This window comes from Lithobates pipiens, unplaced genomic scaffold, assembly GCF_037356315.1.
Source record: "Lithobates pipiens isolate NorthernLeopardFrog02 unplaced genomic scaffold, aLitPip1_a1.2 Scaffold_27, whole genome shotgun sequence".
NCBI lineage: Eukaryota > Metazoa > Chordata > Amphibia > Anura > Ranidae > Lithobates > Lithobates pipiens.
In genome coordinates this window covers 89721420-89739082 of record NW_027507788.1, presented here as the reverse complement: position 1 = coordinate 89739082, position 17663 = coordinate 89721420, and the positions used below count along the sequence as shown (strand labels likewise).

General features: G+C 41.1%; 1 protein-coding gene across 1 annotated transcript in view; it reads right to left on the bottom strand.

The window, feature by feature from the left end:
- SHANK1 (SH3 and multiple ankyrin repeat domains 1) overlaps window positions 1–17663 on the bottom strand; it is a 933614-nt gene that overhangs the window by 770749 nt on the left and 145202 nt on the right. The window lies entirely within an intron of this gene.

The window sequence follows — 17663 nt, the reverse complement described above, 5'->3', positions numbered from 1 at the left end:
CAGTGCCTTGAGAATAAGGACCAAGATCATCTAGAGCAGTGGTTCACAATACTTCCTCCCCCTTCCTTAGCCCCTGCAGCACCCTCCAGTCTCCCACAGTGCCTCTGCAAAGTCCTCTGCCTCCTAGAGGGACCCTTAGCCCCCTCCAGAAATCTCATCCCCTCCAGGGTCACCAAGTCTGCTGCAGAGTCCCCTAGCCCCTTCCAGAACACCCATTCCCCCACAATAACACCTAGCCCCATCCAGAACCTTCCAGCATTTCAATAGCAATTTTGCATTCCCATACTTTTATTGTGTAAGGATAAACGTTACACTTTACTGTTGGGGCATGGAAGGTTTTGGAAGAATTTACCATGCCTTGGTCTCTATAAGGTTGAGAACCCCTGATACAGAGTTTTGTATGCTCCCATTTTGAGATTCAAATACGCTCTATATAAAGAACTAGGATTCACTATAAATATGTGGGTGTCAATTTATCGGTTTTATTCTTTTAATAAAAGTTAAATAAATTACACAAAATAATCAAAGTGAGACTTCTACTTTTAAGTGTAAGAGCATTCTGTGGTTTTAGAGATTGGTCAGTTCCACACAATATAACTTTTATCTTCTGCATTGAATCACATCGCATGATGCAGATACAATGCAGATTTTAAAAGTTATATCGTGTAGAACTGGCCAAACTCTAAAAACAATTCTCTGACTCTTAAAAGTAGAAGTCTCACTTTATTATGAATGTATTCTGTTCCCCAGGGGGGGACCTACATGTAGTACTTTGTCCCATCTTCATAGGTGCTGTCTAAGGCTAGCTGTGAGGTCAGACAGGGTGCCCCTATTCCCACCACTGTTGTCCGACAATGCAGATAGTAAGGGGACAGCAGCTTTGATAAATGGCACTAGTGATTGTTCACAGTGTGTGGCAATGCATGTTACTGTATGTGTGTTGGAGTGCTGTGGCGCCATTCATTCTGACCCCCAAACACCTTTCTTAATGTACCAGGATTACATAGCACCAACATGCATGGTAGCACACTACTGTACATTGCAACATACTATTTTGCTAAAAATTCTGCATGCCCTTTTTTAGTGCATTTTGGCACTTTTGGAAGGCCAGTTAAAAAAAAATGTGCTGCCTTAATGTAATGTACTTGCACATTTCACAAACATATAAAAGGACCCCCAAAGTAAAGCTTTCTTTAACTCAGTGGAATTGTGTTTACAAGTTTTCAAATCAACATTCGTATTTGATTGCAGTGACAATCGAAATCGAATGATAGGAAATTGCTGTGTCTGGAAAAATCGTATTTGTTGTAATGCACATGTGCTAGACACAAGAGAAACCTCTTAATATGTTTGAGGTTCCATTCAAGCAGCAGGTCAAAATTTTAAAGGCTTTTGTGCGCAATTCATTTACTCAATGATGAAAAGATCGAATTCTCTGAGGAACAATTTTTCATAATTTCGAATAAAAGTTTGCATAAAATGTTATCGAATTCCAGGTATGGATTTTTTTTTAATATAGTTCCATTGGTCCAGCTTGGACCAACTAGGTACCACATCTGTGTGATCCCCCTAGAAGCTGGAAATCAATGTAGTGAACACCACTACTATGCCACTATACAGGGATATCCACTAGCTTCCAGCTTCATGGATTTTTATAGATGCAAAGCAAGGTGAAGATAGTCACAACTGCACCCAGCCTCTCTTAACACATCCAGTCAAAGAACACTTTGCATTCATTGAGAAAATGCAAAGTGTTCCCTGAATGGTGCCCATGCTGAGTGGGCAACCCTCTGTGTTCCCTAAGCAGCAAGGCAACTACTAGGCATGGGACCCAAAAGCTAGTGGAGATCTCTGTAGTGATAGTGTAGTAGTGGTGTCTACTACAATGATTTACAGATTCTATAGGGATCCTACAGGTATGGTATGTGCATAATTACAGTATATTGGTCCAAGCTGAACCAATAGAACAATGCACAAATGGCCATACCTGGAATTCATCTTTAAAGCATGGTTATAGTTTTCGCTGCAACATTCATAGAGCAATTGTTCATCAGAAAAGTTTTTCTGGCCACCACGAGTCAACTAATTTTGCTTGAAAGCTATTAAAAGTTCCACCAGACTTTCTACTTCAATGGAATCCCAGACATATTAAACAGGTTTCATAAATTTTTCTAATTTATTTTTAATCTCGCTCCTTCAAATTGTTCATCACTACTGTCATAAATGAGTGTCAATTTGACCCTGTGAAAATCCAGTGTTCTAAACACAAAAAAATGTTCTCTCGGCGTGTTGCCTGCTCTACCTTGAGTTGAGTTGCACAGTAGAAAGAAGCTGAGCAAATTTTGTTTAGGAGACTAATTAGATAACCCATTAGCATCCGGGTAGACCACATTACCTCCCCCTGACCCTTCACACCACAGAGCCATTCGCTCCTGCCACTGTCAGTCAAATCCACTGAGGCAGGAGCGTAGGAAGGGACCAAGATGTACTGTGCGTTTTTTTCTGACGCATATAGCCCTACTAGGGAGCACAGCAACAAGTGGCTTTCTATGGTGGTGCGTGAGAACGAGCGAGTGCCAGCAAGGGAACCCCAGAAGGTCGCTCTGCAATACCCTTGCACAGAACAGGCAAGTATAATATCTTATTTTAAAAACGTTTGACTTTACAACCTTTTTAAGATAAATTTTGTAAACTTAAATTGACTTCATCAAGCCTCTAACAAAATACTAATGGCAGCTCCCTTTAATAAAAGAGCTCTTATGTTCAGCTCTCCGGCAGCTTATAACTTCTACTTGACCACTGTTTCAGTTTCCCCAAGTCTTTTCAGCATTCAACACCTCTGGAAGTATCCGATGCCTGTGTCCCCTGCTACTCACAGAGGTCACATCCTCTGTCCCCAGCATCACTACTGTGCCCTGTAATGACATAGGGATTGGAGGGTGGAACTATGCCACATGGTTGGGTTCATAGGCATCTGAAACACATGGAAATGTTGACTTCTTAAGACTTTGCCACAGGAATAGAGGGGAGGTAGAACACAAGGACCACCGGTGAGAGGAAGCCTTCCTTCCATGGCAGGGACATAGTAGTATCTCTATAAATGTTATTTTACTTGTTTTATGGAATTGCTTTTCAAGGAAATCACACTTCTACTCTTAAATCTCTGTTCTATAAACTGCTCATGTACAGTGGTGTGAAAAAGTGTTTGCCCCCTTCCTCATTTCCTGTTCCTTTGCATGTTTGTCACACTTAAGTGTTTCGGAACATCAAACCAATTTAAACAATAGTCAAGGACAACACAAGTAAACACAAAATGCAATTTGTAAATGAAGGTGTTTATTTATTTATTTATTTTTTTTTTTTTGAAGGTGTTTATTATTAAAGGTGAAAAAAAATCCAAACCATCATGGCCCTGTGTGAAAAAGTGATTGCCCCCCTTGTTAAAACATACTATAACTGTGGTTGTCCACACCTGAGTTCAATTTCTCTAGCCACACCCAGGCCTGATTATTGCCACACCTGTTCACAATCAAGGCATCACTTAAATAGGAGCTGCTTGACACAGTAAGGTCCACCAGAAGATCCTTAAAAGCTACACATCATGCCGAGACCCAAAGAAATTCAGGAACAATTGAGAAAGAAAGTAATTGAGATCTATCAGTCTGGAAAGGGTTATAAAGCCATTTCCAAAGCTTTGGGAATCCAGCGAACCACAGTGAGAGCCATTATCCACAAATGGTGAAGACATGGAACAGTGGTGAACCTTCCCAGGAGTGGCCGGCCACCCAAAATTACCCCAAGAGCGCAGCGACGACTCATCCAAGAGGTCACAAAAGACCCCACAACAACGTCCAAGGAACTGCAGGCCTCACTTGCCTCAGTTAAGGTCAGCGTTCATGCCTCCACCATCAGGAAAAGACTGGGCAAAAATGGCCTCCATGGCAGAGTTCCAAGGAGAAAACCACTGCTGAGCAAAAAGAACATCAAAGCTCGTCTCAATTTCTCCACAACACATCTTGATGATCCCCAAGACTTTTGGGACAACATTCTGTGGACCGATGAGACAAAAGTGGAACTCTTTGGAAGGTGTGTGTCCAAGTATATCTGGTGTAGAAGGAACACTGCATTTCATAAAAAGAACATTATACCAACAGTAAAATATGGTGGTGGTAGTGTGATGGTCTGGGGCTGTTTTGCTGCTTCAGGACCTGGAAGACTTGCCGTGATAAAAGGAACTATGAATTCTGCTGTCTACCAAGAGATCCTGAAGGAGAATGTCCGACCATCTGTTCGTGTACTCAAGCTGAAACGAACTTGGGTTCTGCAGCAGGACAATGATCCTAAACACACCAGCAAGTCCACCACCGAATGGCTGAAGAAAAACAAAATTAAGACTTTGGAGTGGCCTAGCCAAAGTCCTGACCTGAATCCTATTGAGATGTTGTGGTATGACCTTAAAAAGGCCGTTCATGCTCGAAAACCCTCTAATGTAACTGAATTAGGACAATTCTGCAAAGATGAGTGGGCCAAAATTCCTCCAGGACACTGTAAAAGCCTCATTGCACGTTATCGCAAACGCTTGGTTGCAGTTGTTGCTGCTAAGGGTGGCCCAACCAGTTATTAGGTTTAGGGGGCAATCACTTTTTCACACAGGGCCATGATGGTTTGGATTTTTTTTCACCTTTAATAATAAACACCTTCATTTACAAATTGCATTTTGTGTTTACTTGTGTTGTCCTTGACTATTGTTTAAATTGGTTTGATGTTCCGAAACACTTAAGTGTGACAAACATGCAAAGGAACAGGAAATGAGGAAGGGGGCAAACACTTTTTCACACCACTGTAGGTGACCCCTGCGTTACAGATTTTCGGACTCTGCAAGTAAAGCGTTACATGGACCTAGACAACATCTGTTAAAATCCCCTTAGGTACTTTTTCAAAACAAACCTTCTTAATAGTGCCTGCACACTGAATGAGGCTGAGAACAAACAATACACAGTTGTGTCTAATGCTAATTATTCGGCTAGACAAACATCTATGCTTTAAACACACATAAAATAATAAACAGAACAGATTGCATTACTTGCAGCACAGACCCTGCTGATATGGATTCAAATGAACTGAACAAAAAATGCTACCAGTGAAAGATGACCCAGGTATACATGCATTCTGTACAATATGGGCTGCTTTACCAGGTTCCTTTGAGGGCATGAATGACTGCAGTACTGGCTCAAAGCCCTTAGCTTCTGCCCCCCTCTATATAACTGAACTATGGACATACAAGAAGAAGGGAAAAGGTGGGAATTTGTATGAGTTGTGTAAACAATGCTCAGTATAGTACATATATAAGTATATATCTATATATAACAAAATATGAGTACATAAAAACAAATATATATTTGTATAATACATTCCAGCTGAAAATAGTACAGATTGAAAACATAGGTCAGATAAATGCATACAACAGTATAAAATTAGAACCATAGTAATCATAATAGTATATCAGTAGACACTATTAGGGAGAAGAAGAAAAACATAATGAAAATGACTGATAAACAAACTATGTTTAAACATATGTGTTTGTTGACACAACATATCATTGACCTGAATAATGACACCTTTTGCTGACAGCTTCTAATTCATCTGCACGGCAGTCGACCAGAGACTAGTAGTCACCAGCCACACACTACTTGAAGGCCATCTTTGAAGACACCATGGTAATGTTTTATCAGCAAATATCATTCCTAGAATCTGGCTCTCTACTTGGGGGCAGAGGAACACAAGTATGAGCTCCAGGTGGAATTTTGAACCGCATATAGTACGGATAGTGTAAGAACTATTTATGGGTGGCAAACCTTACTGAAAACGGACAGGGTTGGGCTACAGATCCAGATGCTGGCATTAAGACATTTGTAGGCAGGTTGTCTACAGTGTATTAGTTAGGCAGTTGGCTTGCCAAGGCATGGGAGGTGGATACATGCCAGCACCTCCAGGTTCCCAGGCTTTTCAAACCCTGTCTATCAATCCTGTGATATAAATATAGGGGGAAGGCCAGGTTGGGGGTCGGCCCACTCTGAGATGCTGTAACTACCATGGAATGTTGAGAGACTGCTGTGCCCAGTAGTCCGTTGGAAGACACCGGAAGACCAGAGAACTGCCAAGCTTTGGAAGATGCCAGTCATTGACTACCACCTTGTTGAGGTACGCCATGGCACGCCTAGTTCATTTAGACATGGATATGCTGCACTGGAATGTACTTGTAGAATATTTCCCATAAATGTTTAGTAAAGTTGCATCAACTATTTTAAGCCGGGTCTGAAGTCATTCAAAGGTGTACATGATGGTTTCTGACATATGAAAGAATAGGGTCAGTAAAGCACATGTGGTGTATGAAGCAAATCCCCTACTAAGGGTCTACTCTGCAAGACAAGGAGGAAGAATGCAGTTGCTATGGGTAACCAAGAACTAGTGCAAGGTACATTGCAGTTGGTCATAAAGCATGTTAACTGGCATAGCGGAGAGTCCTCCAGTAGTGAGAGAGTCTGATCTTACTCCTTCCCCAGTGGTCAGTTAACTAAAGGTTTTTTCATGACCGAACCAGTGTTACAGGGACCCACAGCTTGGCTGCATGGTACAGTAGAGCATGAAGTGCACACTAGGTGCACAGCAGGACCCCATTCTGCCACTGGGAGTGAGGTGGCAGGGGTATGCTGGACTGGTGGAGAGGGCACTGGCTCAGCGGTGTCGCTCCTAAATGCAATATACAGAAGAGAAGTGTGTGTAGTAACATAGGACAGCACTCTACAGGATTCTGTGTAAATAACTACTTAGTTGTGGAACCACCATAAGGTTTGATTCTTACATGACCATGGTCTCTGCCTGGTCCCAGGCACTGAGGAGTACACTCACATGCAAAAAGTACTCCCACGTGCAGGAGCGCCCACACATTCACTAGACAAAAGAACACAGAGCACACAAACAATAGATGTACCTTCCTGCCACTGCTTGTGGGACATCGGTCTCAGACAACAGGGGTCCTGTTAGAACTGCACACAAGTTCAAGTAGACAAAAATGTTGAAGTCCAACTACAATTCTTACCGCATTTTAGTAAATCTAAGGTATGAAAACTATCCAGTAGTGCACCATTGATATAAGTAACACTTTCTGCTAAATCCCATTAGCATCTTGTTGGTGCATTGCATACTTTGGATACCTTGGATTTAAATAACGCGCAGCAAGGACTGTAAGCAGACCCCAGTGCTTTTGCCTGCCCAACAGGCAAGACAAATATTATTACAGATTGCCTGATACTTGAAACATTAAGTTTCCTTAAAAAAAAAAAAAAAATATTAAAATGACCGTCTGCTAACAAATTCTCTTTTGCTGCAGGTAAAATGAGGGTACTGTAACTCAATATCTTTTGGCTTTTGTGCAATATAATAGTCAATCACAGCAGAAAACCAAGTATGCAAAAGTCAAGTATTGCCAAAATAGCAGCATTCTAAATATTGTTCCATGACTCACTCCCAGCAGCTATGGCGTTGATGTCTTTTTAAATTCCTTGGGCACATTAAATCATGTGTAAAGCCTCATATACACGGTCGGACTTGTACAAACTTTTCCGTGGACTTTTGTACAAAGGGCGTGGTCCACAAGTTTGTATTGCATACACACGGTCGGACTTTTTGACAAAAAACACGAACGTGGTGACGTCACAACGTACGGACGTCACATCAAAAGAGGACGTTCAATGACTCCAGCGCCACCTTTGGTCAACTTCTGTATTGTAGTCTGATCGTTTGCATAGGTTCTGAGCATGCGTGTTTGTACCTTGTACAAAAGTCCGATGCTTTTGCGTACACACGGTCGGACTTTGCTCCATCGGACTTTTGTTGCCAGAAAGTTTGTCCGTTCGCACAGCCAACAAAAGTCCGATGAAAACAGAAAAAGTTTGTCCGATGGAGCGAACACACAGTCGGATGTTGCTCCAAAACAGCTAATTTGCATGTTTGTTGTCAAAAAGTCCGACCGTGTGTACGGGCCTTTACACTTCAAAAGTATAACTAAAGGCAAAACTTTTTTTTTTTTTGTTTTGAATAAAGTGTAGAAGGATTAGAACACCCGTGAGGTTCGTATTGCCACCTATGTCCCTTCTGAGGCAGATTCACCCTCTCTATGTGTCCTGTTTATTTTTATCACCAAAAGCAAAGTAAATCCAAAATGTTGGGTTGTTACCAGAACAGGAGTAGAGGAGAAATCCAGTAGAGATACGGGGATACTAGTTCTGATGATTCTGGTGACAACCAGGGATTTTCTCACTTTAGAAGGGATTTCTCTCACTTACCAGCGGTGATGGACAGAATGTAGTAGGGAAATTCTCAAAATATTATGGAATGCAAAAAAAAAAAAATTAGACAGGTTTCCCAATGGGGCATAGATAGCAATGCAGAAAAAAAAAAAAGAAATGGGGGTTAACCCCCTCCATTGCTCCATCCAAAATGAAAAAATAAAATAAAGTTTGCCTTTAGTTTTACTTTCAAAGAGAAGAGCAGGTCTTAAAAAAAAAAAAGTGGGTGTCCCCACCCACTGTCTACACTGAGAACTGAGCACTCAAAGACCACTGGCTGCTCAGTTCTTAGGTCTTCTCTGAGCACAGAGCTATAACGGTCATGCTCCGCTCTCTGCTCCTCCCCTCAAGCACTCACTGGAGCATCGGGCTGGTAGTCTTCCTAACTTTATTGTCTGGATCCCTGCAGAGTCTGGATTGAATCTGTGACATCAGCAGACAGCGGACTTTCTGGGTCATAGTATTGAAGACGTTCACTACTGTGACGTACAGTAGGAGGAGGTCCAAAAGAGCTTTAGCCAAGCTTCTCATTTAAGCTCTAACAATGAACTTCTGTTATTTGCTACCTTTTGGTCAGTTGGATATACTCCTGAATGGGTTTTGTTATATCTGTTTGATACACAACAGGACTTAGGAGCTGAGCGTATTTCTGGTGAAACAGGTTTTTATTTTGTACTTGCATGGTATTTAAAGGAATAAACATGAGGAAATGTGTGCGTATTACAGAGATGTACTACCTATTTTTTCTTTTATTTTCTCTGACTTACACTTTAAGAGACACAATGAGATTGACACATGCTGAAGAGGATTTGTCTCACCCTAAGCCATGGGATAATACTGAGAGTCCCCTCTAAAATTCATTTTTTTGTCAAAGAATCTCACTACTGGTTCCAGCAGGTCTCTAATTGTGTCTTACTCAGGGCCAGACCAAGGCATTGGAAGAGGAGAAGGCCACCTTGGGCGCTTGAGCAGGAAGGGGATGCAAAAAAAGGCCGGGTTTGTGCTGCTGAGGTAGTTTACAGCTCATAGGAACGGGCACACTTAGGCCTATTCCCCTAGGAGCTAAACTAGTTTTTCCCAGCATGGGTCTTACTATAAAATACAGCAAAAAAACTATTTACTACCAGGAAAAAAAAATGTATGTATTGTAAGGGATGGGGGTTACAGTAAAAGGGGAATATTCAATCTTAAGAATCTGACTGCACGGAAAAGCTTCTGTATTTCTATTTCTGGAGTGAAACTGTGGAATAGTTTTAAGAGGTATAAAGAGATGATTTTTACAAGGTATAAGAATGAAGGTGTTTGAACAATTGTGTGTTTATTGTTTGTTTTTGTTTTTTGTATTACCTTTTTAGTTTGGTCTGGGTGTTTATGTGCATATATGTGTGTGATAGTGTAGTTAGATTATTGGTAATTAGTATATTATATTTATGCGTGGTTAAATAACAAGCCATGGCGCCAAAAAAAATAAAAAATTATATATATATATATATATATATATATGCAAACAATACAAGTTTAACTGCCCTTTTTCAAGTGAATATACCACCTTTTGGATTAAGTTCAGAAAAAACAATAAACAAACTTGTTGGGCTACGATATACACTCTGCTTCTCCTGAGCTTCTTTGGTATATTAATCTAAGGAGGTACTTCATGAGCTGAGCTTGAGTTGAGGATCACCCTCTTCAGATATATATCGATACCCAGGGAATTGGAGTGTTGAGAGGCTCATTATATTCAGTTATTTGGTGAGTGCATTTCTCTCACACGAATGATGGTGGAGCACGGATAATCAAGAATATTTGTCACTGCACTATTTTTTTTCCCACAGTGTTTGGATTGTTTGAGGACTTCCAACCCTTTTTTAAATTGTATTGATGTTTTATGGAATATTATTATGCACTGAATGATTTGTATAGAACTGTTAGGTTTAGAAGATTTTGAGTTAGTGCCAAACTTTTTATTTTCTGAACTTCGTATATTATATTTGAATTATTAGTGTGTAACTTTATAGCGATGGGACCCTGAATCATTTATTCTTAATTATGGAGAAGGGCAGGGATTAAAGAAGTTTGTACTTCTTTCCACTCCTTTTTGGATATGTAAACAACATGATTTTATGTAGCTTTGTCTTCTCTTGTAACCAGTTGTTTTGGGATTGTCTACTACTGAATGATTACTTCTTTTATTTTTTATGTTTCTTTTTTCCATGTTCAAAATAAACTAAAACAAACTAAACACCTGAAAGAGAGGTATTGGCCATGTACAGGTTTTCAGACATTTTAGCTTAACTGGGCTACAACCACCAATCCTTAGGACCCAATCCTCAGGAACCTCATGGGAGCACACTTCCTAATGTTTAACCCTCATAGGAACTGACCAACAACTGTAGTAGAGTTTGTCAACAAATGGGTCTCTTTTTGTCACCCAAGGATTCACTATATAACTCTGTGAAACAGAAGCCGTCGTACGGTTAGCAACCTACTTGATGTTGAGAAGGATAAACATCAGCTTAGATACAACCCCATCTCTTATATTAAGGACCTGGCCCAAATAATGACATCAACTTGAAAAGGCAAGGTTGTAGATTTATTGATGTTACCACAACCATGAGATTCATTATATCAAAAAATATAAAGTTAAAATCACACCATTTAGTGATTAGTGCGTATATGTAATAAATATATGCAATGAATCATCTCTCCGCAAGCAATATAATAAAACTCCTAATATTTAAGCTTAATCAATATTAACTATGTAATTTAATATTGTGTTTGCTCAGTGCCCTGCTTCCATCAGTCAAGCCCAAGTCTTTTCCCAAGAGGTCAAAGCATTCCTATCCTCCTTTGCCCCTCTGCCATCCTATTAAAACCTTTGACTGGCAGTCACATTGATTAAAGTAGCAGGAAGGCCTTCTTTTACTCAGCCACTACATGTGGGAGTCAGTCATATCGCTGCTGCTGTTGACATAATTGACAAAGAGAAGCTCAGTTTATGGGTTACGGTCCTTTACATATTCTCAATGCACTGATAAGTACATGTGTGTTGCATTTCTATGTGCAATAACCAAGCCAGATTTGGGTGCAGTACAGAATTAGCAGTCATGATATGCCTTCAGTGACTAACGTAATGTCCGCCCAGATGATATTTTTGTCCCTAGAAGCATCTGTGCATGGTGGTGTCACATGGCACACTGCCCAGAATGGGCGTTTTGATTTTTGGCAGATAGGAAGTGTCTGTGAGGCAAATATAACTGTGGTCGTAACCTAAAGTCATGAACGAAGGCTCACATGTGTTGACCTAATTCGTAACGCTTGTTGTTTTTCATTAGATTCATTCATGTAAGCCTTTATACTATTAACCTGGATTAAAGCTGGTCCATAGACCTCAAGAATACACAGGCTTTGCTACAAGTTGCATCAAATTGCAGTAAAATTGCAGCAAAAAATCATGGCAAAAATCGCACAAATTTTGATCTCTGAATGAATGGCAAACTCCAGTGTGTCCTCCATTGAAAGTGCTGTGCCATGACGGTGACTTCCTCGCATGTGTAGGAGTGATGTCATCGCAGCTCAGCCAAACGTCAGGAGCCTGCAGACCCAGAAAGAAGACCAAGTGAAGATGGAATCCTTGTCAACAGGAACAACACACTGCTGGAGGGATCTGTTTTATAGGCTAGTCTGCCATAATGTGCTAGTAGGTTGTGCCTACTAACTAGCACATTATGACATTTACCAGCAGGGGGACCAGGTGTTTTTTTGTTTTTTTTCGTGTGTGTTACGTTTTATTACTACTTTGAAGGTAAATTTAACTAAAACTGATATTAGGTGCACTCCATGTTTTTTTTGTAAGTTTCAGGTGTATTTCTGAGGGTTTTGCATTTGTGGAAACATGCACAATCCACTAGGTTTGCACCTGAAAAACATGAAAATGACTACGTTATACACAGTAGCAGTATGACCAGGCTCTAAATACAGCATAAAATCACAAAACAATAACTCATACAAAAACGTTTAAAATGTCAGTGTGGAAGGAATAGTGCCCCATCATTGGTATCTGTGGGAGGAAGAGTTCATCATAATTTGTGTCAGTGGGGGAAATAGTTCCCCATCTCTGTTGTCAGCGGGAGGAATAGTGCCCCATTGTTGGTGTCCATAAAAGGAATAATGCCCCATCTTTGGTGTCAGCGGAAGGCATAGTGCCCCGTCTTTGATGTCAGTGGAAGGAACAGTGCCTCATATCAACAAAAGTAGTAGTGCCACAAGGGCCAGATAAAGGCAAGCAAAGGGCCACATCCAGCCCGAGGGCCGCAGTTTGGAAACCCCTGCTCTACAATATCAGATTTTTATGGTACCTTATGAGATAGCCAACCCTTTAATAAAAACATAATTTATTTACAACTGCTATAAAAAGTTCCAGCAGGGTCCCCCATAGGGTCCACAGTATACAGAACTTACTTAAAAGCACACAGACACAAACGTCAACACATAACAATGTCCCTAAATAAAGGAAGGACACGTCAATAATTGGTTTAATATTTATTTAATATATATGGCAAAGTATGCTCTCCGTATTAAACGTTAACACGTTTTACGACACACGCCGTCTTCTAAGTATGGAACAGTTGTATGATAGTACACCAATATACAATAATGCCCCGTACACACAATCAAACTTTCCGACAACAAGACTGTGAAATTTTGTCCAAAGGGTGTTGGCTCACATTTGTCTTGCATGCACACGGTCACACAAATGTTGGCCAACAATTACAAACAGTGACATACTAGACTTACTACGTGGTTTTTCAGCTCTTTAGCGACACCTTTTAGGCTCCTTCTGCTAATTTCATGTTAGTAGAAGTTTGGCGAGTGTTGATTCGCGCTATTCAGTTTGTTTCCTAACGGCCGTTCGTCAACCAGCCATGTAGCGGAATCGGAGGAGACAACGTGTTATTTATTATTGGCCTTGGAGTTATTGCTTTGACACTATTTTTTTTGGTTGAATGATTTGATACATTTTCCATATTTTTGGATGCATAGAATGCACTCTTTGGTTAAGTTCTATTGGCAGATAGCATGTCTAATTTTATTTGTTTTCTTTTTTTAATGCACAGTAAAAAAAATTGTGTAGAATAATACTTGGCTATGTGTTTTACTTCAAATGACAGTTTGGGAGTAGGCAGTTACATTTTAAAAATACAATGTAAAATTGACAAGGGATACCAACATAGTTGTATCTTTGATCTTAAAAAACTACAGGATAATGGTGTTGTGGTAACTTGCCAAAAAAAAAAGATATTATTCTTGATGTCACTAGAAAAAAAAAGCCTTTGAAAATTCGCTTGCAATAACTCCATCAGTATCACCAGCAAAACAGCATCATTATTATCCCATTAAAGAAGAAGAGAATTGTGCGCTGCATTTGGAGATTTAATAATTTGCCACGTCACGAATGTTAATTCTCCATTACGAACGCTAGTTTACAAGACCGACTGCTTTTGCTCCTGAGCATGCGTGTTTGTACTTTTTGTCCGACGGACTTGTGTACGCACGATCAGAAAGTCTGACACTACACATTTGTTGCCGGAAAATTTGAGAACATGCTAGCCAACAATTGTTGGTGGAAAGTCCAACAATAACTGTCTAATGGAGCATACACACGGTCAGATTTACCGCCAACAACCTCACATCCAACATTTTACAAGTCCGATCGTGTGTACGGGGCTCTAGTCTCCTGAGAGGACACATGGGTCAGAGAAGCTCAACAGCCACAGAGAAGAGACAGACCACATAAAATGATGGCAGCCCTAGTAGTACATAGTATACAAGTGGTTAACAGGTTGTACCTCCCCAAAGTAATTCCAGGCCTAGCGTCTACATGATTTATCTCTACTCACAAGGGCAAGGGACTAAAGACTGTGTAACCAATGGAATACAAGTCCTCTCTGCCGTCCCATTGATATCATTTTATTATATTTGACTCAATGTTTGCCTTGAGCAATGTAATTTTTAAGGTTCCATTTGCTGACCAGCTGCTATAGATACTTGTCTTCCATCGTCTCTTTGCAACCTGCCCGACAACAAGTAAAACTTGGGCAGGAGAAGCAAAAGAGGTGGCCCTTTATGTGACAATGTGAGAATATAGCCTGTAAACATGAAGAGGAGCTATATGATCTAATGTGCACGTCTGCAATTAATACTTTAGCTTTAGCTACAACTGGGTTATACTGTACATCTATCTAAACAGGCATAGTTAAATTGATCTGTGGCCCTCCAGCAAAATGTAAACCAGGGACCCACAATTATATCTTATTAGTGTAGCAGCCATAACCCTTGGCAGGGCGGCCTTAAAGCGGTGTTTCAGCTGAATTATTTTTTTTTTTTAAGTCAGCAGCTAAAAAAAAAAAGAGTAGCTGCTGACTTTTAATAAGGAGACTTACCTTTCCAGGGTGCCTGCGATATCAGCAGCCGAGGCCGACATGTCCCTCGGCTCTCGGGTCCCAGCGCTGCCATCCTCACTAAGGGAAACAGGCAGTGGAGCCTTGCGGCTTCACTGCTCGTTTCCTAATGCGCATACGCGAGTCATGCGGCGCTTTGTGCATGAGACGCGCTGTGTTAGGGAACACACAGTTCCCAGAAAACAGCGCGCCCCATTACAAGACGCGACGAGGAGAGAAGACGAAGATCACCGAGGAGCAGGAAGAAGGCAGATTAGGAAGACCGCCTAGCAACAGGGATTTCTGACAAGGTAAAAAAAAATGTTTTTTTCAAAATGTTTTTATTTTTTTAAGAATATTAATTTTTTTTTTTTTTTAGGGTGGCCTTCCACTTTAACTTTTGGGCTTACCGGTTACCTCCGCTTGGCTGGTTCTTCCACGCCTAGGGGTTCCCAGGGTTAGTACCCAACAACTTTGGACGCTGACACCATAAAAGTCCTTTAGAAAAGGTTTTTGTTTGCAGGGGTAACATCCAACAAACACAGTCTCATATGGGAACAAAGGGCAAGGGTGAAGAACTCAGGCACCTTGAACTGTTCATATCAGAAAGTCTCCAATACCACCCAGAGAGTAGTCACTCGCAGCTGGGCGCTTCAAGGCTGAACAAATCTCTCGCCAGAGATTATGGCAGTCAGCACTTTGATTCAGAACTTATGAAATCTTTGACCTTGAGATACTTGTAACAGAAGTGAACAGGAACCTTTTTCCTTGGCAGTACTGGAAAAAGTGTGGATTCGTCAGTGTCCTTCACAACCCAGCAACCAGGCACTTCTCAGGATGCCAGCTTGTTGGCCCTCCTCCGAAGAGTCCTCCACCGGTCACTTGCACGAACTGCGGTGCCCTTCCAAGCCGAGAGCACACCTGGACACCTTGAATCCTCCCTCAGTTACTGCGCCTCGGACCAGCCGTCTCCGAGACTCGGGAACAGATGGATCCCTGCCCCAGACCAGGCGGGTCTATTGGGGTTAGCCAACCGAAGCATGTTGCGGAGCGACGAACGCTCCTGTGACCGGGACCCCTTCGCGGGGCTACCCCAGTCCAGAATCAGGAACAGACCGCTATGGCCTCACGAACGTACCTAGAACACGTGACTTCAACATCTCCCCAGACTCCTCAGCGGGGCCCGGTACACCCACTGATTGGCTCCGGGAAAGCTGATACCCAAAACGTCCAACCAGGCCTGGTTCTGAGCCTGTCATGGGCACCTAACTGTACACATGACCAGGCAGAACTAACACAGCCCAGACAAAATTATGTCAAAGGTAAACCTAAATAATTAACTTTCAGAACCCCTTTACTGTTCTGAGGCAAAAAATAAAAAAATTTGTACATGACAGACACTTTATCCAAAGTGTCATCGCTACATTAGTAATACCAGCTATTAGAGTTGAGAGGATCAATTTGTTTAACTGATACAGTTTGGCAAAGGCATCTTTGTGCAAAAATTACGAATTCTCAATTTCTCTAATGAGTTGCGTTCATATTTATCCACAAAAAAACAAGCAGTTTATTAATCCAGGCTTAATTCTTTACAGTTTCAACAAATCCGTGTGCATGTTTTAGGGCAAAATTGGCTGAAGAAGACAAAACTCTCCAAATTCGCCTCACTTTCCCAGCATCTGTACACTATTAACTGATTAACACCAATATGAGGCACTTGTAATTGTGAAAGCACGTCTCATTTATGGTTCTTCAGTTGATAGGAGGGAAAAATAAACATTTTTGTGCAAGGGTCATAGCTGGGCACCCAGGGCCATAGGAACGGTACTGCGTTTCATGTTCTCTTACTGCTATTCCTTAACCAAAGTTTCAAATGGATGAAAGCACATGGGACTATTGTATGACAAGTTTTTTTTTTGTTTTTAAGTAAATATACAGCAGTCATTAAAAACATAAATAAAAGGTATCTCCATACCTACTTTCACTACCAAGAGCCATACAATTATGACTTCTATATAGCACCTGCCTATAGACACTGTATGAAAGTATGTGATCAGAAATAAAAACACAAAGGACAGAAACAAGAATCACCCAAGATCCCCATGGTAAAATTATCCCATGTGGCCTCTGCTGCCTAATTGTTTGCAACTTTTGGCCATACAAGAGATGCCATAGGAATCGTACCACATTTCATGTTCTTTTGCTGCTGTTCCTTAGTCAAAGTTTCAGATTCAGGTGAAAGCCCACTGGGATGGTTGTAGGGCAAGTGTTTTTTTTTTCTTTTAATGGTTCTTTATTTAAGAAAAAGGACAGAGAAAAAACAAACAATACAGTAGGATGAAACATCCAAAAAACATGACATAAAATAGTACATGTAAGATGATGATAATAGAAGTCACATAGCAGCAGATATCAGGTGTAAAATATAATTATATACATATACACACTATAATATATATATATATATATATGTATATATATATACACACACACATTGTACAGGACGCCAAGGTTGGGTCCTGGACGGGTGCCATGTAACACCTATATTCGGGTTGTGGTCCCTTTAAGGGAATCCCGGTAGGCTTCAGGGGGTCACCCAAAAATGGGTGAGAAATTCCGGGGATAGTCTTTAGGAGAGGACTGACTCGCGGCCCTCTCTATATTAGGAGAGATAGTTGGGACTCGGAATTTGGGGGGCTCTGAAGTGACATTTGGGTGGGAAAGAGCCTCCCTCCCTGACCACAGGGATTTGGCACACCGGGGGTTAAAGGCCTCCAAGAAGACAGCTCATAAGACAGGAAGTAGTAGAGAGGGGTGGTGAGGAGGAGTAGGAGATTTACATCTGTCTGAGGAGCTGTTTTGGAGGCTGCAAAAGATC